The sequence below is a fragment of the Canis lupus genome, chromosome 21, assembly GCF_048164855.1.
Source record: "Canis lupus baileyi chromosome 21, mCanLup2.hap1, whole genome shotgun sequence".
NCBI lineage: Eukaryota > Metazoa > Chordata > Mammalia > Carnivora > Canidae > Canis > Canis lupus.
The window spans coordinates 46,487,827-46,510,410 of record NC_132858.1 but is presented as its reverse complement, the minus strand read 5'-3'; the positions used below and the strand labels follow the sequence as shown (position 1 = coordinate 46,510,410).

General features: G+C 46.3%; 1 long non-coding RNA gene and 2 pseudogenes across 3 annotated transcripts; 2 read left to right on the top strand and 1 right to left on the bottom strand.

Moving 5' to 3' along the window:
• Nucleotides 1-1,529: 1,529 nt before the first annotated feature.
• LOC140613148 (uncharacterized) lies at nucleotides 1,530-14,883 on the top strand. 3 transcript variants are annotated; one of them, XR_012014283.1, is made up of 6 exons: nucleotides 1,530-1,705; nucleotides 3,313-3,635; nucleotides 5,521-5,674; nucleotides 6,545-12,077; nucleotides 12,481-14,395; nucleotides 14,658-14,883. It is a non-coding gene; the product is annotated as an uncharacterized lncRNA (long non-coding RNA). The 3 variants fall into 3 exon arrangements; XR_012014282.1 differs by having other exon boundaries at nucleotides 3,122-3,635; XR_012014284.1 differs by lacking the exon at nucleotides 3,313-3,635.
• A 2,991-nt stretch (nucleotides 14,884-17,874) lies between these two features.
• On the top strand, nucleotides 17,875-18,383 carry LOC140613534 (small ribosomal subunit protein eS24 pseudogene; annotated as a pseudogene).
• A 3,619-nt stretch (nucleotides 18,384-22,002) lies between these two features.
• Nucleotides 22,003-22,305, bottom strand: LOC140613533 (10 kDa heat shock protein, mitochondrial pseudogene; annotated as a pseudogene).
• Nucleotides 22,306-22,584: the final 279 nt, after the last annotated feature.

The window sequence follows — 22,584 nt, the reverse complement described above, 5'->3', positions numbered from 1 at the left end:
CACTTTGAATTCATTTTCATGCTTGAATCTTTCTCTCTCTTGGAGTTTTGAAATCCAGTCCTTTGATGAAATCTCGAGAAAGAAGCATCATACGGTGGCAAGAATGAGAGGCTGAGTCAGATCTACTCTGGTTCTGCCGCCAATAAGTATTTTCATTTAATCTCTCTTAGCCTCAATTTTCATTTCTGTGAAATGACAAGAATGATAGCTTCCTCACCTATTGTTACAAAGTTCTTATAATAATACTGAGTGATTCACATAAATAATATGAGTCAGCATGTGAGGTAGGTACTGTTGCCCATTGTGTAGAAGAGGGATCTAAGGTCTGAAATGCCAGATGACATCCCCAATGTCACTTATAATAATATACTGAATGGAGTTTATGCACCACCTCAGACCTCAGGTCAGGCTCCCTCTGAACCCACACCCCAATCTTGGTCTCTTGTTCAGTGAGCTTGCCTAATCTAATATCCCAGCTGACTCAGACTCCCCCAGGGTGAGAGCCTGGCTTTACCCTGACCTCCCTCCTACCCCCTCATGAACCAGCAGCAGCTTCAGCACCCAGGTCCAGGCTGACCCACTGACTCACTCCCCTCACTACTCCCAGATTAGATGAAGCCCTGCACCATTTTCCTGGCACAACTCATAGCAGGTGATTAATGCCATGTGAAGGGCACTGGACAGCAGAAGGGAGGAAATGGCAAGGAGTCAGGAGATGAGTGCATCTCCCTTCTTCCCCGTGATGGGCTATACCCACATTGGACAGTGCCACATGGCACCTTCAGAGACTTCCTCTGTGGCCAGGCCACCAGTGTGTTTGCTTGTGAAGCTGTGACCAGCTCAGTAATTCACCACATCTTGTTTGCTTCTCCTCCTCCCTTTTTCCTTTCCATCATTTTTGATGGAAAGCAGTCGATATGATCATACTCTAGACCCGTGCCATCTGATTCAGTAGCCACTGGCTTCGTGTGGCTATTTAAATGTGAATCAATTAAAATTGAATAAAATTTGAGATTCAGGGTCTCTATCACACTAGTCACATTTCAGGTGCTGGACAGCTCAGCCAAAGAATAATTCCAACATTGCAGAAAGTTCTGTGGAACTATAACCAATATTTCACACAGAATTTCTTTCTTTCTTTTTTGAAATTTTATTTATTTATTTGACTTCCAGAGAGAGAGAGCACAAGCAGGGGGAAGGGCAGTGGGACGGGGAGAAGCAGGCTCCAAGCTGAGCAGGGAGCCCAATGCAGGGCTTGATCCCACAACCCCGGATCATGACCTGAGCCGAAGGCAGATGTTCAACCAGCTGAGCCATCCAGGGCCCCCTCACACAGAATTTCTATTTTGAGCAGCTCCCTTCTCCAACAGGCACCTTCTATCTTCCCAACCAGCTCTAGTAACCTCACTTAATTACTCTGTAACCTCATTTGGACCATAGGTATAGGCCCTGAGTTCTCTCACTGCCTTCCTCCTCTTTGCATGTCCTCATCAACCCCCCTGCCCTGCTTAAGTGATACGTTACTTAATTCTGAATTCTCTCCTCCCTTTACTATATTCACCTGATGCAGGATATCTTTCATTTGCCCCTCTAGATGCAGATGTAGATGGTCTACAGTCTTCAATGAATTCATTGTTCTCTGGATTCCGTTGGGGCTCAGCCCATGGCAAACCCAGAAGGAAACCAAAGGGAGGAAGGGAAGCAGGTGAGGCTACTTACTCCTCTAGCTCCTCTAAGAAGTCACCATGGGCTGCATCCCTCATTGGAAAGACTCAGTTCAGGAAAGTCCGTCAACTCTTCTCTGTTTATTTATTTTTATTTATTTATTTTTATGATAGTCACAGAGAGAGAGAGAGAGAGAGAGAGAGAGGCAGAGACATAGGCAGAGGGAGAAGCAGGCCCCATGCACCGGGAGCCCGACGTGGGATTCGATCCCGGGTCTCCAGGATCACGCCCTGGGCCAAAGGCAGGCGCCAAACCGCTGCGCCACCCAGGGATCCCCAACTCTTCTCTGTTTAACAAACAAACAGAAAACTCCTGGATTACTATTGGGCCCTGGCAATCACCTATGACCTGAACTACCCACCATGAACTGGGTGTTATATATTCCATCAAGACATGCACAGCAGATTTCTTATAAAATAAAAATGGTAGGCTCAGTCTCATAAGCAGGTCTGGAAGCATAAGCAAGTGGCACAGACTCAAATGCTACTGCTCCAACTGCTCTGTTGCCTCTTTCTCAGTCTACGCCAGGGCCCTGTGAGGAGTTCCCCATAGCCAGTTAATAGAGGAAAAAACATAAGCTAGATTTATCACTGCATCTACCTGTTGCACCATCACCAGCTGGAAGTGGGTGGCTTCTACACTAACCCTCCGCCAAAGGGTGGCCCAGAAAGACAATGGTAAAGGAGAATCCCTATGCGCAGAACTCTAGATACTGCATCTCATTGTCCATTTCATGTGGGAGAAGAGATAGCCCGACGTACAGAACTGTACAGTGATACAGGGGCAGTGGCTCTATGGGTCAGAGACCTGGAAAGATTAATGTTGGAACATTGGTGGCATGATTTCAGTGCTTTTGCCAGTTCCACCAGTTTTTGGATTCTTGGAACACCTTATCCACCACCATCAAATCTCACACAGCATTGCCCAAGACTAGGCAGTGTATTTTATGGCAAAAGAAGTGGAACAATGGGCTCAGTGTCCCTGAATTTCATTGATCTTACCACATGCCCCATTACCTGAAAGTAGCTGGTTTGACACAACAGTGAGAGGGCCTGCTGAAGGCTTAGTCCTGACACCAGCTGGAGACATCACCCTTGAAGTTGCTCTGCTGACCTGTAAATTAAGGTACACTTTCAGCCAGTGACCTATGTATGGTGTCTTCTTTTTTTTTTTTTTTTTTTTTTTAATTTATGATAGTCACAGAGAGAGAGAGAGAGAGAGAGAGGCAGAGACACAGGCAGAGGGAGAAGCAGAGGGAGAAGCAGGCTCCATGCACCGGGAGCCTGATGTGGGATTCGATCCCGGGTCTCCAGGATCGCGCCCTGGGCCAAAGGCAGGCGCCAAACCGCTGTGCCACCCAGGGATCCCTGTATGGTGTCTTCTTTTTCCTAACCAGGATGCACAGGCCTCAGAACCAAAGGTTGGAGCTGGAAGTGGTCTCTTACTATTACATGATACACTTGAAGAATATTTGCTTTTTGTCCCTGTGACCTTGGCCTCTGTGGATTTGAAGATCCTAGTGCCCAAGGGAACAAAGCGAAGAATGGGGCTATTGTGCTGACTGAGGTCATTGATCCCCATTACCAGGGAGAAATTGTGTTGCTGCTACAAGAGGATGGCAGAGAGCTGTGTGAAGAGCACAGAGGATTTGCTGGATGCCTCCTACTACTACTCAATTGTCCAATCATTCTTGTCAATGGGGAGTGGTAGCCACAGAATAAAATAAGACCACTAAGGATGCAAATCCCATAAGAATAAAGGTTTGAGTCCCTCCTACCAGGAAAAGAACTCCATCCAGCTGAGATGCTCCCAGAGGATAAGAGAAACACGAAGTGAATGTGGAAGAAAACAGATATGATCACCACCTACTTAGACCTCATGTGCAGTCACAGAAGCAGAGAGGGTAATAGGTATGTTTCATATCAATTACTTACTTTTCCATTAATTACTTACTTTTCCCTTATCCTAGCCCTCTGATATGAAGAACACCAGTGTTAACTAATATTTCAGGTTTCAGGTGGAACCATGACTGACCAGACGTTTTCCTGTAATGTGGACTCTAAATGTCTCCTGTAACAGGGAGACAAGTTTTCACCTGCATTAAGAGCAAAAGATGAGGGGCGCCTGGGTGGCTCAGTTAAGCATCTGCCTTTGGCTCATGTCATGTTCCCAGGGTCCTGGGATTGAGCCCCACGTCGGGTTCCCTGCTCAGTGGGGAGCCTGCTTCTCCCTATCCCTCTGCCTGCTGTGCCCCCTGCTTGTACTCATGCTTTCTCTCTCTGTCAAAAACAAAACAAAACAAAACAAAACAAAAACAAAACAAAAAAACAAAAACAAACAAAAAAACAGCAAAAGTTGATGCTGAAGGGGAAAGGGGCTGGACCCTGCTGAGTATCTTCTGTTCACCTCTCCAGATCCAATCTCCATTCTCCTCTTCCCCACTCTGTGCTCTGAGAGGATAGCCTTCCTGGGAAATGTGGAAGTCTCCCTTGCCTTCTGCTTCTGAATAGGTTCAAATTATGGGGACACCTACAAGGAGACTAGAGGGAGGGAGAAGAGGGAGGTTGGAATGTTGATTTCCAGGCACCCTCTCTGAGGAGGTTGCTGCCTGGTGGCTGTTTTAGTTAGCTATCAAAAAACTAACTGACTGGGACACCTGCGTGGCTCAGTTGGTTGCCTTCAGTTCTGGTCATGATCCCAGGGTTGGGCTTCCTGCTCAGGGGAAGTCTGTTTCTTGCTCTCCCTCTGCCTCTCCTCTTGCTCGTGCTCTCTCTGTCAAATAAATAACTAAAATCTTTTATTAAAAAAAAGAAACCTGACTGACATAGCAGTGCGTGGGTGCCCCAGTGGATTAAGCATCTGACTCTTGGTTTCAGCTCAGGTCATGATCTCCGGGTCATAAGATCAAGCCCCAAATTGGGCTCTGCACTCAGCAGGGAGTCTGCTTGAGACTTTCTCCCTCTGCCCCTCTCCCCACTTGTGTTTTCTCTCTGTGTCAAATAAATAAATAAATCCTTTAAAAAAAAAAAAAAACCGGGATCCCTGGGTGGCGCAGCGGTTTGGCGCCTGCCTTTGGCCCGGGGCGCAATCCTGGAGACCCGGGATCGAATCCCACGTCGGGCTCCCGGTGCATGGAGCCTGCTTCTCCTTCTGCCTGTGTCTCTGCCTCTCTCTCTCTCTGTGTGTGACTATCATAAAAAATAAATAAATAAATAAATAAATAAATAAATAAATAAATAAATAAATAAAATCTTTAAAAAAAAAAAAAACCCACAAATGACTTAGAATCACCACCATTTTATTGTTTCCCATGATTCTGTGAGTTGACCAAAGTTCCACTGAATGATTTTTCCACTGGTCTCACAAGGAATCTCTCACAAAGCTGCAGTCACATGGTGTCTCACCAGACCGAGAGCAAGGATATGTCTGGTGGGGACAGCAAGAAGCCTGGGCCCAGACAGGGTTTTGGGAAGGTGAAACTTCTCTCTCTTCCCAAGTGTCAAGAGCCTCACCCTTTCCATATGGTTCACTACAAGCTCATTCCCTGTGGTATCTCCTGCAGAGGACCTGGTGACTCAAGGGCTCCCCAGATTGCAAAGGCAGAAGCTGACAGACCTTCTTAAGGTTCAAGACCTGGAATTGGCACAGGGTCATGTCCACCATCTTTTAAAAAGTCCCTTTATTAAACCAATCTAAAAAGATCCCAAATTGCATATGCCATCTCCTTCCTTTTGGGACCCAGGGTAGTTCCCACTTTATATGACTCTGCACTCTCTCCATGTCTGCACCCGGTAGAACTGAATTGCTTTGGTGAAAATCAATGGACTATACATATATGGATCAATTTCTGAAGTCTCCATCTGTTCCCATGGTCTATAAGTCCACCCCTACACCAATACTACATTGTCTTCTTTTTGAAGCTTTGTACTAAGTACTGAAGTCAGCTAATGTAAGTCCTCCAATTTTGTTCTCTTTCAAATTTGTTTTGGATATTCTATATTGTATGCATTTTTTGGGTAAATTTTAGAATCATCGTGGCACTTTCTATAGAAAAGCTTATTGGGATTTTCGTCAGGATTGCATTGAATCTATAGATCAATTTGGCAAGAATTAACATTTAACAAAATTGAGTTTTACAATTCATGAATATGGTATATAATTTTTTAATAAGTTGCATACTCCATAAGGCTTTACCCCTAAATTCTTCAATGTGTATTTCCCAAGAATATGAGTATTGTCATATATTTCCATAGTACCGCCATCAGCTTCAGCAAATTTAACATAGATACTTTTACCTTATCTGTTGTCTATATTTCAATTTTTCCAATTGACCCAATAATGTCCTTTATAGCATTATTTCCTCTAGTACTGAATCTAGACCAGGATCACATGTTGTATTAGTTGTCGTGTGTCTTTAGTTTCCTTTCACCTGGAACTGCCTTTGTCTTTCATGAAGTTGATAATTTTAAAGAATACATCCTTTTTTTTTCCCTTTCATAGTCCCTCTTTTTAAAGAATGCTATTTAAGTGTGAAACAACAGTATTGCTGAATTCCCACATTTAGTTTTTAAAAAGTGGATGTAATTAAAGGCAATTTTTGTAATAATTTTTACTTCTCAGAGCAGAGAAGCCCACTTTAACAAATAAATTACTGGGATGCCTTTTGTGTAACAGAGTTGTTTCCTTTACTTATACATGGAACAGGATAAGCATTGCTGGACTGATTACACAGACTTACACATTTTACACAGAAATATATGTATCACAGTGATAGAACTGACTGAAAGGATTTCTTACTTGGTTCTCCTCTCCTTTCCAGGCATAAGAAGAAACTGTACTTCCTAACTATGAGGCTAGAGGTGTGTTCAGTTCTTGCCAATGAAATGTGAATATAAGGTGGTTTGTGCTGCTTCTAGATGAAGGTGTTTAAGGGCTAGTATGCTGTCTCCATGTGTTCTTTTCCCCATCATGGTGACCTTAGAAGCCCCCGATTGAGAAGGGAGCATTGCTACTTAGAAGAAGCCTGGATTTTTGACTCCTAGGTGAAGGACAGCTTTGGCTCACCTACTGGTGAGAAATAAACTTTTTAATGTGTGCTAAGTGACTGAGATTTCAAGATTTGTTACTGCATGCTATTTTGACTAATACAATCATGTACCAGTTGATTTGTGTTGGGAAAGAGAACTAAAGAGTAGCTGATTTCTAAAATGTCTTTTTCAAATCACATCACCCCCGTGTCGGACAGTTGATGAAAAGTTGATCTTCAACCATCAAAAACATCCTAGGGCTATAAGGAAAGTAATAAATGGTTAAGAACAAGACATCTTCCCTGTTTTGGAGATATATCATGTGGATGTTTAAGTTGCAAGTGTCAAAGTCTAAATTGAATTGAATTAAGAATTAGAAAGTGCATTATCTTACATTAGTAAAAGTCTCTACTAAGGTAAGGAGTGCTTCAGGATTGATCAGTTCAACAGCTCAGTGTGCAGTCAAGGATCTGGATTCTTTCCATCATTCTCTTCTAAAGTCCTTGGTGTTGTCTTCATCCTCATGCTCTTAATAAAACAGGAGCAGCAAGTCCTCTGTCCACACTCTCACAAGGAATTGTCAAGCAGAATAGGGATGGCTTCTCTTCTAGCTGCCTCTCAGGATTAAGGGCAGTTTTTCCAGAAGCATCCTCATAGACCTCCCCTCATGTCTCATTGGCCAGAACTGAGTCTCAGGCTCATTCATAACTAATCATTGATAAGGCACAGCAGGATTATCTGTGGAAGAATCAGGTCTGTTCTTAGAATTGGGAGTATTGTGACCACAGGAGGGGGGTTTCCTTGTAAATAAAGTCTGGGTGCTGTTAGGAAGAAGGAAGAACGATGATTAACCCTGATTCACCTGTTCAATAATACCTTCATTCCAGGCTTTATTCCATCTTTCTGTATTGGCTTCATTTCCAGGCTTGTGGCAAGATACCTCAAGTGTTTCCATATGTCAAATTCTGAAATGACTATGTCCAGATGATAAAGGGAGGAAATGCCCGTTCTCATGGGTGGAGGAAAATTTTTCAGAGCTGTCTTCCTTCCAGCAGGATGCTCCTCACATCTCACTAGCCCAGTTTGGGTCACAAGCCATTCATGAACCAAACACTAGCAAGGAGTATAGAATTTGCACAATTCGCTGATGCTAATTACCTGGGGTCAAGCGGATATTTGAAAGCCAACCTTATAAGTGGGAAGCTAAAGCCAAAATGAGGTGTACAGTTTGTGTAGAAGATGAAGGAGGAGGAATAGAAGCAACACACGGTGAAGGCCAAGGTTCCTGAGATAGTCTGGGAATATAAGAAGAATGTCGTTAGCCTCTACACTCTCTCAAGTTTGCAGAGGACTCCAGTCATAACCCTACAGGGAATCAGGGGAAGACCATAATTTATCACAACTATGCCCCTAACAAAGTCACCTAGAGCAAGGCTGTCATACATTCATTCATTTTTTCACTCAACATTTATTGAGCACTGAGATAAATGCTAAGGATAAAAAATAATGATTTGTGGTCCCTTCCCTCAAGGATCACATATTCTGGTTGGGAAGTCTTTTTTTGTGTGTTTTTTAAAAGATTTTATTTATTTATTTATTTATTTATTTATTTATTTATTTATTTATTTATGAGAGACACAGAGATAGGCAGAGACATAGGCAGAGGGAGAAGCAGGCTCCCTGCAGGGAACCCTATGTGGAACTCGATCCCAGGACCATGGCCCGAGCACGAAGAACTGAGTAGGAGTGTGAGCTGAGTCCCATGGCAGAGATAATGAGGTAAGGGGTGGAGGAATTCAGAGTTTGCCAGACAAATGAGGATAGGGAAAAACATTCTAGGCAACAGGAGCAGCATGTATGGAGACACTGGGGCCGGGAGGATATGACAGGACAGAGGAACAGGAAACTAGGCAGTGTGCCTGGTGAGTCAGAGTCGTCAGAGTTAAGATCAGTAATGCAGGCTTTGCATTGAAAGGTCTCCTAAGCATAAGACTGGCCTTGGGCAGTAAGGAGCCATGGAAGGATTTTAAGGAGGAGCAGGACCTAGTCCAGTTTGTATCTTCCAGAGATTACGCTGGCAGTAGGGGGAAGATGTTGCAGGGTTGAGGCCCAAATCCAGCACTCTTTAAGAAGGTAAATTCAGTGGGTGGTAGACTGGCATTAAACTAGGAGAGGCATCAGAGTGCCACCTCTAGCAAGGCCGGGCAAATGCTGTGTGTCAGGGGCTGCCCTCGACGGCTAGAACACATCCTGTCTCGAAGGTGGCCACAACGACTCAGCCCAAGCTATGCGTAGCTACGGACTTCGTGGTGTCAGATTTTCCAGTTAAAAATTTTTTTAAAAGCCCCAAAGCACTTACTGTGAAATCTCCCAACATTTATATGTTGGTAACTAATTCAAAATTCAAAAACCAACCCCAGCAGCAGCAGCAGTAGCAGCAGCAGGACTCTGCAGGCTAAATACATCTCCCAGCTGAATTTGAATGTTTACCAGCCTGGGGCCCTGCCTGGAACATGCAAAGGTCAAGGGCCTCTTTCAGCTCTGACCCTATAGAGTCCCTAATATCCCAGTGCTGTTTGTGCTACCCCGTTATTGGTCATTCGTGGGAAGCCATTGACGTGGATGAAAATCTTCAGTTCTGCTTTAACAAGCCTACCCAGGGATTTCCAGGGTTAGTGTTCACCCACTGATATTTTCATTCATTCATTCATTCATTCATTCATTCATTCAACGAGCATTTGTAGAGTGCCGACTATACACAAAGCACTGTTAAATGGAGGTAATATTTAGAGAAATAAAAGAGAGAAGTGGACCTGGGGGCTCATGGAGGAGAAACTGGGATTTCCTTTCAAGAAGGAGAAATGGGTGGTTTCTAATCCATTGCCTCCACCGGCAGGTCTTAGGGGAGAGCTCTGCAGCCTGGACCAGAGTCTCAGTGGTCACCCTTTTCAGGGTGAGCAAACCTGTCCATCATGGGTCCCCCGGGGTACTCAGGATCTGACTGCTTCCTCTTTCACCCGAAGAAAAGACAAATGAAAATAAAGGAAATAAAAATAAAATGTAAAAAAAAAATCAAATAAATAAAGGAAAGGAAAGGAAAGGAAAGGAAAGGAAAGGAAAGGAAAGGAAAGGAAAGGAAATCGCTGCTTAAAATTATTCCTTTGGGGCACCTGGGTGGCTCAGGGGTTGAGCATCTGCCTTTGGCTCATGTCATAATCCTGGGGTCTCAGGATCAAGTCCCCCATCGAGCTCCCCACAGGGAGCTTGCTTCTCCCTCTGCCTGTGTTTTGCCTCTCTTTGTTCTGTCATGAATAAATAAATAACATCTTTAAAAAAAAAAAAGACTGAGGTAACAGGTGACATTTGTTAAAGAGGGGTTTAAAAAAAGAAATATAAAAATGAGGGGTGTAGAAAAATGTGTACCCTATGGTAGCTTTGTGTGGAATGTGCGTAGAACTCCTCTAGAAGAAAGCCAGTGCACAGAAACTAACATTTGATCTCATTTCTAACATCAACAGAAAGGGAGCTTGAGCAGAGATTAAGTTGGAAACAAACTAAGAAAGGTAAACTACCATACACTAGAGCAAAGGAAAACAAAATGTACCATTTTAAACTAATTTTTAAACCATTTTCATGCAATGTTTTTAACAAAAATTACATAAGAATTACAAAGATTTCAAAAATGATGATACCCGATGGCATTCGTGTAATACAGAATGGTGTCAAAAGCTTTCAAGATTGTATCAGTACAAACTGATCCAAAGGAAATCATCTAGCATGTATAGAGATCTGACCATGAGGATGATTATCAGGACACAACTTTTGGAAACCGGAAAATCACTCAATAACTAGCAATAGGGAATCGGTTAAAGAAAAGGCATAAATTGTCGGTCTCTAATCATTAGGCATGACTCACTTATTCTCCTAGAAAGCTATCCCAGGGAAACATATTTCCGCTTATCTCTGAGAGAATCTTCTGATAGCTAGACTTGTGCGCTGAGCCACCTGGAGACTTCCAGCAAGGCTCGCCACCTGTCACGTGTCACCCAGCTCTGTGCGCTTTAGTTTAGGGCCAGGCAGAAAGGCAAAAACTAGAAGGAACCAGACAGATCACGTAGCTCAGGGAAGTGGTGAAGTCCCAAAAGTTAGTGACGGTGGGGAACCATCAGGGCAATACCCCAGGTTCAGATCAGTGGGGTCTGAGCCATCGCATGTACTTTTAAACTGTCTGGTAGCCAAATTCGAAAAGGACAAAAAAGTAACTGAAATTCCTTTTATTTTATTTTTTAAAGATTTTATTTATTCATGAGAGACACGGAGAGAGAGAGGCAGAGACATAGGCAGAGGGAGAAGCAGGCTCCCTGCAGGGATCCCGATGCAGGATTCGATCCCAGGACCCCAGGATCACACCCTGGGCCGAAGGCAAGCATTAAACTGCTGAGCCACTCAGGGATCCCCTGAAATTCCTTTTAATAACCTATTTAACCCAGGATATCCAGAACAACAGCACTGCAACATGCCATCAATATTTATAATCACCAACGAGACGGTTTACACTCTGCTCAGTGCCTCCAGGATCCGGTGTGTGTTTCTAACTCAAAGCAACATTCGGCACGAGATGTATTTCAAGGGCCTGGTGGCCCCATGTGGCCTTGGCTATTGGACAGCACAGCCCCCGAGGCTGAGATGTGGGCACCAGTGCTCGTGATCCGAGGGACCAGGGTTAGGGAACAGGGAGGCGATTTTGTTCTCTGCCTCATTTGTGAGCCCTGTGGGGCCAGGAAACCCTTGGGTACACAGAGGGACCTGAAGGCCGGTCCGAGGACAGACAGCCACAGAAGTCTCCGCCAGTGTCCCACGGGTAAGTGAATGAGTAAGGGACGCCTGCCCTGACCCTATGGCCAGTCGCAGGTCCCTGACCTCACTGTAGAACAGAAACGGCAGATGTTCAATGTCAAGTGTGCAAAGTCAGTGCCATACCTACCATGGACAGAAAGACAGACACAGACACAACCAGAGCCACAAAGGGCCCCAGCTGAGCAGAGCTATCAAAATGCCAGACAGTGGTTGGGTAAGTAGGTTTATGGGCCGAAACGTGGAAAGGATCCCGAGTGTAAGTACATATCAGGTTACTATGCTTCTGTAACCTCTTAATCCTCCACATTTTATTTCCACCTGAGGCGCAGAACTTCAGGTTGCTCGGCCAAGAGTCTTGCTGCCACCTCACACTCACTGGCTTGATGGGCGAAAAATAAAGTCTGGGGAAGAGCAAGATTTCCTCCGACGGGAGCCTGCGCAGCCCGGGGGGGCCTCAGATCTAAGAAGGTGCAGACCTGTTGGCAGCGGGGTGGGCAAATGGCAGGAGAAATGCACACATTTGTTGGGTGGACCGAGCACAGCAGGACAATGAGTCACAAATCTATGAAGCAATTCCTAAACCGTGGCTTGCCTGATGATCACTTAGGGATCTGGTTTAAAAATAGATAATTCTCAGGCACCCCTGGGTGGCTCAGTAGTTAAGCACCTGCCTTCCGCCCAGGGCGTGATCCTTAGGAATCAAGTCCCGCATCGGGCTCCCTGCAGGGAGCCTGCTTCTCCTACGTCTCTGTCTCTCCCTCTGTGTCTATCATGAATAAATAAATAAAATATTTTTTTAAAAAAAGAAAAATGCATAATTCTCATCTCTACCTTCAGAGATTTTTTTTTTTAAGATTTATTTATTTTACAGGTACAGAGAAAGCATGAGCAGGAGGGGCAGAGGGAGAGAGGGTCTCCTTCAGCGCGGAGTCCCACACAGGCCTGGATCTCATGACCCTGAGATGAGGACCTGAGCTGAAACCAAGAGGCCGGCACTTAACCAACCGGGCCCCCCAGCCCCGCCCCCTACTTTCAGAGGTTTTAATGCAGCAGCAAATACAGAGCTGGCCCCGGGGAGTCTGAATGTGAGCAGCAGCCAGGAGACGCTGATGCAGGTGGTCCCAGGACGAATGTCAGTACTGCCGGCAACATCTCCAGGCACAAGGACCAGGACCTGGCCCCTCACTCACAGGACGCCCGGGAAGATGTTAGGGCCCCAAAGGAGCCAGCCTGTGAGGACCTGGGATCTGAAGCATGGAGTCAGGTGAGCCCAGAGAGGGAACGCGGAGGAGGTGGTGGGGGGGGTGCTCCAGAGAGCCGCGGGGAGCCTGCGAGGCTGCTCCCAGCCGCGCCCCCTGCCCTCTGGGACCCACCACCGGCTCCAGAAGGAGGTGGCTTTCCTACGAAATGAGCAACACCCAAGACGCGGGGTTCCTCGGAGTGATCTCAGGGCTTGTGCGCCGGGCTGGCTTGTGGCCCGTGTGGCCATCGTGGAGCCTCGTGACCGCTTCTTGGGAGGATCCTAGAGTTAGGATCCTAGGGTTAGGATCCCAGGGTTAGAACCCCAGGGTCAGGATCGTAGGGTTAGAACCCCAAGGTCAGGATCCCAGGGTAGGATCCCAAGGTCTGGATCTCAGGGTTAGGATTCCAAGGTTGGGATCCCAGGGTTAAGATCCTAGGGTTAGGATCCCAGGGTTAGAACCCCAAGGTTAGGATCCCAGGGTTAGAAACCCAGGGTTAGAACCTCAGGGTTAGGATCCTAGGGTTAGAACCCCAAGGTTAGAACCCCAGGGTTAGGATCACAGGGTTGGGATCCTAGGGTTAGGATCCCAGGGTTAGAACCCCAAAGTTAGGATCCCAGGGTTAGGATCCCAAGGTTGGGATCCCAGGGTTAAGATCCTAGGGTTAGGATCCCAGGGTTAGAACCCCAAGGTTAGGATCCCAGGGTTAGAAACCCAGGGTTAGAACCTCAGGGTTAGGATCCCAGGGTTGGGATCCTAGGGTTAGGATCCCAGGGTTAGAACCCCAAGTTTAGAACCCCAGGGTTAGGATCCCAGGGTTAGAATCCTACGGTTAGGATCCTAGGGTTAGGATCCCAGGGTTAGAATCCCAGGGTTAGGATCCCAGGGTTAGAATCCTAGGGTTAGGATCCCAGGGTTAGGATCCCAGGGTTAGCTGCACAATGAGCGACCCAGAAACCCAGTGCCAGCGCTCCGCAGGCCGAAGCCGGATTTGGGGTGCGGGAGGCTGAGACCGAGGCGCTGCCAGGCGCGATGCCCTCCCCGGGGTGCGTCACCGGAGGGCGCCAGAGCATCCTTCTCCGAAAGGAATTTCCGTCCACGGAAACCCCGTTAGGCTTCGATTCCATCAACTACCTGCCCAAAGCCACCGTCTCCCCCGAAATGAGACAGAAGAGGGCGGACAGGTGGCCGCGTAAGGAGTCTCCCGAGGGGCCGCGAAGTCGTCGACGTCATCCGCTTTGTTAGACACGCACCTGCCTCCCCGCGCGCTCTCCCGGCCTCTACCAGCGCGCGGGATGGAGGCTCCAGGGGACGCCGGCCTCCCGGCCCGGCTCCTGCAGCCCCTGCGGACGCCCCGGCCTCGGACAGCTTCTCCTCCAGTGTTCCCGGTTCGAACAGGGGAAACTGAGGCTCGAGGGGGCACCGGGACCTGCGCAGAGTCGCCCTACAGCTCAGTCTTGCGGCCCAGGGGATACTTTCCTTTTAACCCATGAGCTGACCCCGGAGTCCCCCCGTAGGAAGGGCTCTCGGTCCACTGATGCAAGGGTAAGAGAGGGTCTGCGGCCCAGGAAACGGGGCTCAACGTGCAAAAAGCGAGCCTGATCTGGGAGGGGCGGGAGGGGGGCGGCTGGGAGCAGGAGACTCCGGCAACATCCCCGTGTGGTGCTGCCATCTTCTGTTCAGCTGGGAAATTAAACCCAAACTGGCGTCAAGCCGGCTTTTCCAACAAAACGGATTTTTGTAAAAGAACTGGCTACATTTCTTCTGTGATACTTTTCCCCTAATGCATTTGTTTGGTATTTGCAAGCTGCATGATCATCGCTAGAGAAATACGAGAAGACAGGAAGAGGCCTGAGAATTTGACAACCATCCACTAAGAAGTTAAATTAAAAACTTCAGTTTCAAACAAACAAACTCCAGTTTCTTCTAGACTCAGCTGGTTCACGTGTGAAAGGTCTGTGGCTCTGGCATATTTTATAATGGGCATTTGCAGCATGATCGCTGACTCACGAATTAAAATGATAGAGAACATTTGAGTGTGTACTGTATGCTGTATCTATATTTTATGTGGATAAAGGATTTTTGTGGATGAAATACGTCATGGACACATACCGTGTCCATACTTCATGTGGATTCGTTTATTTAATCCTCACCATAACCCCCTCCCCCAAAGCACATGCCATTATTATCCTCATTTTACATAGAAGGAAACCGAGGCATAGGATGTTGAATATCCCAAGGTCGCACACAGATGCTGAGCTGAGCGCCCACCCTGCTGGGTCTGACCTGGAAGCCCATGATCTTTTTTTATTTTTTATTTTTATTTATTATTTTTTTATTTTTTTAAAGATTCTATTTATTTATTCATGATAATCACAGAGAGAGAGAGAGAGAGGGGCAGAGACATAGGCAGAGGGAGAAGCAGGCTCCACACAGGGAGCCCGATGTGGGATACGATTCCGGGTCTCCAGGATCCTGCCCTGGGCCAAAGGCAGGCACTAAACCCCTGCGCCACCCAGGGATCCACTATTATTATTATTTTTTTTAAATTTGGAAGGCTATGATCTTAACCAAAAAGCCAGTGGTTCTCAAAGTGCAGCCCCTGGACCAGCAGCACCATCGCTACCTGGAAACTATATAGCACTGCAAGGGCTCAGACCCCACCCCAGACTTTTCTAATGGGGGGTCAGGGGTAGAGGGCAACCACCAGAGTTTTAACCAGCCTTCCAGGTGACTCTGCCACAGGCCAAAGCTTGTCAACCACTGATCTAGGCAATACCATCTCCAAACACTAGAATATTTTTAAAAAGCAACTCTGGGCCTTGACCTACCCTGGAATTCAGAATGTAGACATCATTACACTGTCTTTTATGTGACTTCCCGTAATTATGGCCTATTCAAAAGACACTATCCAGGAATTAAGTAAAAAAATTGTTTTTGAACATAATGCTCATATAATTAAGACCCTAAAAAATATTAGCTGCACTTCCCAACCTCCTCAAGAGCCGTGGTGACTAGATGGGATTTTCTGTTGATCATAACTGAGTTTTGACTTTCCTCTTCTCTGGGCAGAAGAGGCCCAAGGACAGGAGTTGCAGGTGGTTCTGAAGCGAAGCAAAGGACCCACCCAGGCATTCAGACCAGAGGCTGGCAGCAGGGAATAATCCCACCTTCGCTCTACAACAAAACACAGAGTGAATATTAAAGAGGCAATTCTGTAGGCACTTTTCCCCAACTCGGCTTTTTCTGACAGCCCTGGGCCTTGCCTGCCCTGCTGCCTTATCTGCGGGCTGCCGTGGTGTGGGCAGCCCCTGGGCTCACTGCCCTTCCAGCCCCCATGGGGCTTACTTCCATAGTGGAGGGCTTCACTGTTCCTCTAGGACACCCACTTCCTTCCGTGGGGTGGGGGGGGCTTTTGGAAAGAAACAAGTGGGTTGGTTCCAGCTTTATGGTTGTCAGTTTGTCTGTCCTTGCTCTACCCCACTTCACAAACATCTTCATCTCTACCTCTAGAGCACCTGCCTTGCGGACTTCAGGCCCCAGGACCAGCCTAACTAGCTTCCACCAAAAATATTGAGTGCCTGGAATAAGTACCCCTATTGCAGATCACTCCCAGTGGTGGTGGGATTTGTCGCGTTGGACCCCGATTAATAGACCAGAACACAAAGAGGAGACCCCATCTGAGGCCAGACGATGGACAAGCTGGGAGGGGTTCAGGAATTGGGCCTGGCGGAGGAAAAAAATATATATATCCTGGAGACTCCAGGTGTCCCGGCCAGCTGAGTGAACCAGGGGATTGGTAGGATGACTCAGTTTTCAGGGGAAAAAAAGATCAATCAAAATGTGGTAATCCTGACTTCTTGTGCACAGGGTCACAGGAAAACCAATGTGGTGGTTTGATGAGAGAATGTTAGTGGGGCCGGCCTGGTCTGAGTGCAGCCCAACCACTCACCTGCTGAGGGACCCTGATTAATTTACTGAACCTTCTTTGCATTTGTAAAATGAAGAGGTTAATAGCACCGGCCTCATAGGTCGCTGGGAGGTTTACGTGAGTTAATATGTGTAAAGCCCCTAGAATAATCTGCAGCACACAGAAAGCACGATCTAAATTTCTTCTACTGATTTGTCGGGTATATTCATCATTACAGGTAACTGGGGTTTCACCTGGGCCCCTCTCCCTCTTTCCCAGTCCGCCTCCCCTCCCCGCGTGCCCTTGGCCCTGGTGCAAGCAGTCTCCTCCCTCACTTATAACCCCGCCCTCAGCCCTTGGGCAGTTTACCAACCCCTGCCTGGATCTTCTCCACCCTCCTTTTCAGAGAAACCAATCATCCACATCCAACAGCCAGCAGCAGATCATCCTGCGAAGCCTGAGCGGCTGTCGTGGGGGACGTGGGGAGGCAGCCAGTGGAGCCTTTTCCTGCCCTTCCGCTAGCTCGTGGGGCCCGGGCTGGGTACCACGCCATCCGGTGGGCACAGTGCATATAACGCTTCCTTCAGTCTTTCCACCCTGTTGGGTGATACCCCGGTGGTTTCATAGCAGAAGTAGCTGAGGCCAAGAGAGATTAGGAATCTCGAGCACCAAGATCATACAGCCAGAGTCATGGGGTCAAGGGCAGGAAAGCAGGCCGGGGAGTGGGGGGTGGGGCGCATGGTTCCTAGCCAGAGCTTTTGCTTTCCACTACAGCACCTGCCCTTCAACTCCTTAGTCATTGTTTGGAAATCTTTATCTTTTTTTTCCTAAAGGTTTTATTCATTTATTCATGAGAGACACACAGAGAGAGGCAGAGACACAGGCAAAGGGAAAAGCAGGCTCCTCGCAGGGATCCCGATGTGGGACTCGATCCGGGGACCCCGGGGTCACGCCCTGAGCCAAAGGCAGACGCTCACCCACTTAGCCACTGTTAGGACATCTCGAAAGGCATATGCACAGCTCTAGGGACGGGAGAGAAGGGGAGAGATGAGGCTTAGTCCTAGAAGGACCTCGGATGAGTTCCTCCCCGGCTGCTTGAAGCTCGGCCACCATCATGAATGACACAGTAACTATCCAGACCAGGAAGTTCATGACCAACCCACTACTTCAGCAGAAACAGATGGTTATTGATGTTCTTCATCCCAGGAAGGCAACAGTACCTAAGACACAAATTCGGGAAAAACTAGCCAAAATGTACAAGACCACACCAGATGTCATATTTGTATTTGGATTCAGAACCCATTTTGGTGGTGGCAAGACAACTGGCTTTGGCATGATTTATGATTCCTTGGATTATGCAAAGAAAAAATGAACCCAAACATAGACTTGCAAGACATGGCCTGTATGAGAAGAAAAAGACTTCAAGAAAACAGCCACAAAGAGCACAAAAACAGAATGAAGAAAGTCAGGGGGACTGCAAAAGCCAATGTTGGTGCTGGCAAAAAAGAAGTGAGCTGGAGATTGGACAACAGAGGAAGTAAAGATTCTGCAGTGGCTTTATCTGTGGTGATTGTGCAGATTTTTCATGAGAGGCTTAATAAACTAAGAACGTTAATGTGAAAAAAAAAATAGAAGGACCTCGGATGAGAGAACAGAAAGCTCAAGAGGTGTCCAGAGGAGCATGCCCATTAGCTGTCCTGCTTCCATTGCTTCCTGTCCCCTCACCCCCAGTTTTGGCCTTGGTCAAGAGCCACCAAGCTCAAACCGCGCAAAAACAATTGTCCAACACAACAGGGAGGGCAGGTGGCTCATCGCAAACCCCTAGAAGGGGTACGGTCATCATCTTCATTTCACATGTGAGCCAACTGAGGCAGAGTGGGTCAGTAAGGCCTGACTCGGCCTCCCCATTTCCCAACCGGGTGTCCCCTCTAGATTACAGGTCTTGGAACTCTCTAAAGAATTTTCTTAGGGGATCCCTGGGTGGCGCAGCGGTTTGGCGCCTGCCTTTGGCCCAGGGCGCGATCCTGGAGACCCGGGATCGAATCCCACATCGGGCTCCCGGCATGGAGCCTGCTTCTCCCTCTGCCTGTGTCTCTGCCTCTCTCTCTCTCTCTCTCTCTCTCTCTCTCTCTGTGACTATCATAAATAAATAAAAATTTAAAAAAAAAATTTTCTTAGCCAATGAGGAGGAACTACAGAAACCGCACAGAAAATACTTGAGTATTCTGAGGGACCGTTTTCTCAATCATCCCGGGATGCGACATAACTGATCCTGGGCTGGATCCTTAGCAGCAAAAGTCATTCTTGCTTTTTTGGTACATACACAGAAACACAAAGAACAACGTACAGAACAGCGACACTAGCTGAAACCCTGTTTGCACACCACCCACCTGCAACAATTAGCCACAGTTTGTAGTTTTGTTTCATCTCTTCCCTGAGACCCCTGTGAAATTTCACCTGTAAATACTTGAGTACACATCTGTCACTGGAAAGGATCTTTTAAAACGTCGTTGCTCTGCCATTATTGCATCTAATGAACGTAATAATAAATTAGTAGCATCTAAACAAATAAACTGATATTCATAATAAATTAATAACAGGAAATATTCCGACCATATTTAAATTTCCTTGGTTATCTCAAAAATGGCTTTTTATAAGTTTATGTGGCTAGCTTAGCCACAAGTACAGGCAAAAGATTTGGTTTTGATGAACATGTCTGTCCTCCCCGCCTTCCTTCCTTCCTTCATGCAACAAATACCAATTGACTGCCTACCATGTGCCAGGTGCTACTCAGGGCTGTTAAAAGCCGCAGGTCCTGTCCTCAAGGACTGATGGGTCACCTGCCCCCTTCGCTGCCCCCTCTTGCACTCCCACCCCCAGATCCCACCTAAGAACTTTTTTTAGGAGTTGAGCCCAAAGCAGAAACTCCAGTTACCAGATTGTTGAATCTCAGGATCTTTGGATAACTTCTAGTACAATGTTTCTCAAAGCACTTTCTCCAGCTATATTCATTCTTGGGTTATGAATATAGTGAATATATTCACTATTAAGAATATAGCTATAGGGGAACCTGAGTGGCTCAGTCGGTTAAGCATCTGCCTTTAGCTCAGGTCATAATCCCAGGTTCTGGGATCCAGCCCCAGTAGGGCTCCCTGCTCAGCAGGGAGTCTGCTTCTCCCTCTGCTCCTTCCCCTGCTCATATTCTCTCTCAAATAAATAAATAAAATCTGTAAAAAAGGAAGATAGCTATATAGAATGAAGCTAAGAATGTTCAGGCTGGGAGCACACTACCTCAAGAAATCAAAGGCGATCTATGAAACTTTCAGTTATGTATTATTACTAAAATATATGTTTTGGGGAGATCCCTGAGTGGCTCAGCGGTTTAGCACCTGCCTTTGGCCCAGGGCATGATCCTGGAGTCCGGGATCGAGTCCCACATCGAGTTCCCTGCATGGAGCCTGCTTCTCCCTTTGCCTGTGTCTCTGTCTCTCTCTGTCTCTGTCTCTCTCTCTCTCTCTGTGTTTCTCATGAAAAAATAAATAAAATATAAAAAAAAATATATGTTTTGTCTTTATCGCCAATAAAATGATTCCACTAAGAGAAAATCACAAATGCAGGGGGATTGTTTCAGTTTGACATTAGGGCCAACATTTCTTAAAATGAGGTCTATAGATCCAGGGGCGAGGGGTGCATATTTGGGGAAGACCATGTATTCTCCAGTTTGAGAAACCAACACAAAAATGGGTCCCAAAGCTGGATTTATGTTAGTCTTCTGAGGATTTCTGTAAAAATACACATGCTAGGCTCTATCCCAGACCTACTAAATCAGAATTTCTACAAGTGAGGCCAAGGAATCTGAATTTTAAGATGCCCTCCCTGCGATCTGATAATTGGCTATTTTGAGAACCGATGATCAAGGACTCTCTTTCCTTCTCCCCATCAATTAATGCTTAAATCCATTCTACAATTTCTTGAGAAATACTCATCTTGTGTTAGCTTGACTCCCCCAGTGAGGGACAGATTATTTCCTTCTGAGTCAACCCATTTGGGTTTTTTTTTAAAGATTTTTATTTATTTATTTATTTACTTTTTTTTTTTAATTTGTATTTATTTATGATAGTCACAGAGAGAGAGAGAGAGAGGCAGAGACACAGGCAGAGGGAGAAGCAGGCTCCATGCACCGGGAGCCTGACGTGGGATTCGATCCCGGGTCTCCAGGATTGCGCCCTGGGCCAAAGGCAGGCGCCAAACCGCTGCGCCACCCAGGGGTCCCTATTCACTTTTTAAAGGTTTATAATTATTTATTCATGAGAGACACAAAGAGAGAGAGGCACAGATGCAGGCAGAGAGAGAAACAGGCTCCTTGCAGGGAGCCTGACGTGGGACTCAATCCCGGGACTCCAGGATCATACCTTGGGCTGAAGGCAGGCACTTAACCGCTGAGCCACCCAGGCGTCCCAACCCATTCTGTTGTAGTCACTATTGTTGTTGATAATTTTTTTATATTGAGCTGAACTCCCTTCCCTCAAGTTTTACTGAAGGATCAGCCTGGTGATACAGAGAACACATTTAGATCGGAACTTGTGAAATTATTATTAAACAATAATATGTGCATAATAACCTTCTTAAGACCTCCTATCTCCTAAAAGGCTGGTAATTCTTCAAAAAGAGATTTTTTTGACATAAAATCCCAGACTCAACATACTATGTCCTATATATAGATACTGGGACTGATTCTTATAGGCTTTATTTAATCATAATGACTCATAAACTGTGATCTGGCTGGACTACTAGGAAGTATCCATTATTTTCTTTAAGAAATTTTGGGGGAAAAATCTGTAAAAATATATGTACAAGGATTGGGTTTGAGGAATGGAATTTGTTAAGGAAGGAAGCTTTTATATTTTTCCTCATGATGAGTCTTTCTGTTTGTTTGTTTGGATACCATTAGTTGATTCTAAAGGACAGCCATGGGCACCTGGGTGGCTCAGTGGTTGAGCAGCTGCCTTTGGCTCAGGTCATGATCCCAGGTCCTGGGACTGAGTCCCACACCAGGCTCCCCACGGGGAGCCTGCTTCTCCCTCTGCCTATGTCTCTGTGTCTCTCATGACTAAATGAATATAATCTTTTAAAAATAAAAATACAAAATAAAGGAGAGCCATGAGAATTATTTACATGATGAAAGATTTCACGACTCCCCTGGAATGGGCAGCTTCACTTGATGCCATTTCGATGATTTATTTCAGTCTCCATACTTTCCAAGAATGTCACCATCTCTAAATAAGAAATAATCCTTGTCATCTAGAATTACTTTGGTGCCTCCATATTCTGGGAAAAGAACTTTATCTCCAACTTTCATGCTTTCTGGTTAAATCTCTCTACCCTTCCCTTTAGAGCCCAACCCAGTGGCTACTACTGTTGATTGTGATGCTTTCCTTGAGATTTTCCCGGAAGTATAATGCCTCCTTTTGGTTACAGCTTTGGCTGCACTCCTTTCAACTCAAACCTGGTCAAAGAGGGAAAAAGGAACTTTCTGTCCTGCCATGACTCCAGCCTCTGCAGTTTGTACTCTGCTCTGGAGCTGCCAGGTCAAGGAGACCCATAGTCTGACCCTCGGACCATGTGAATATGGGGGGAAAAAAGTCTCATGATGAGTCTTGTGCTTTTATCTTTAAATTCTTGAAATTTTTCCAGTATTGTTTTCTTCCTACTGTCCCTCATCCTTCCCTCACTTCCTTCCTGCTTCTCTGGTGCTTGTCAACATGTGTTTAGTCTTTTTCCTATGGACCAAGGAAAGGCTGGAGGAGGAGAGCCAGTTTGGATT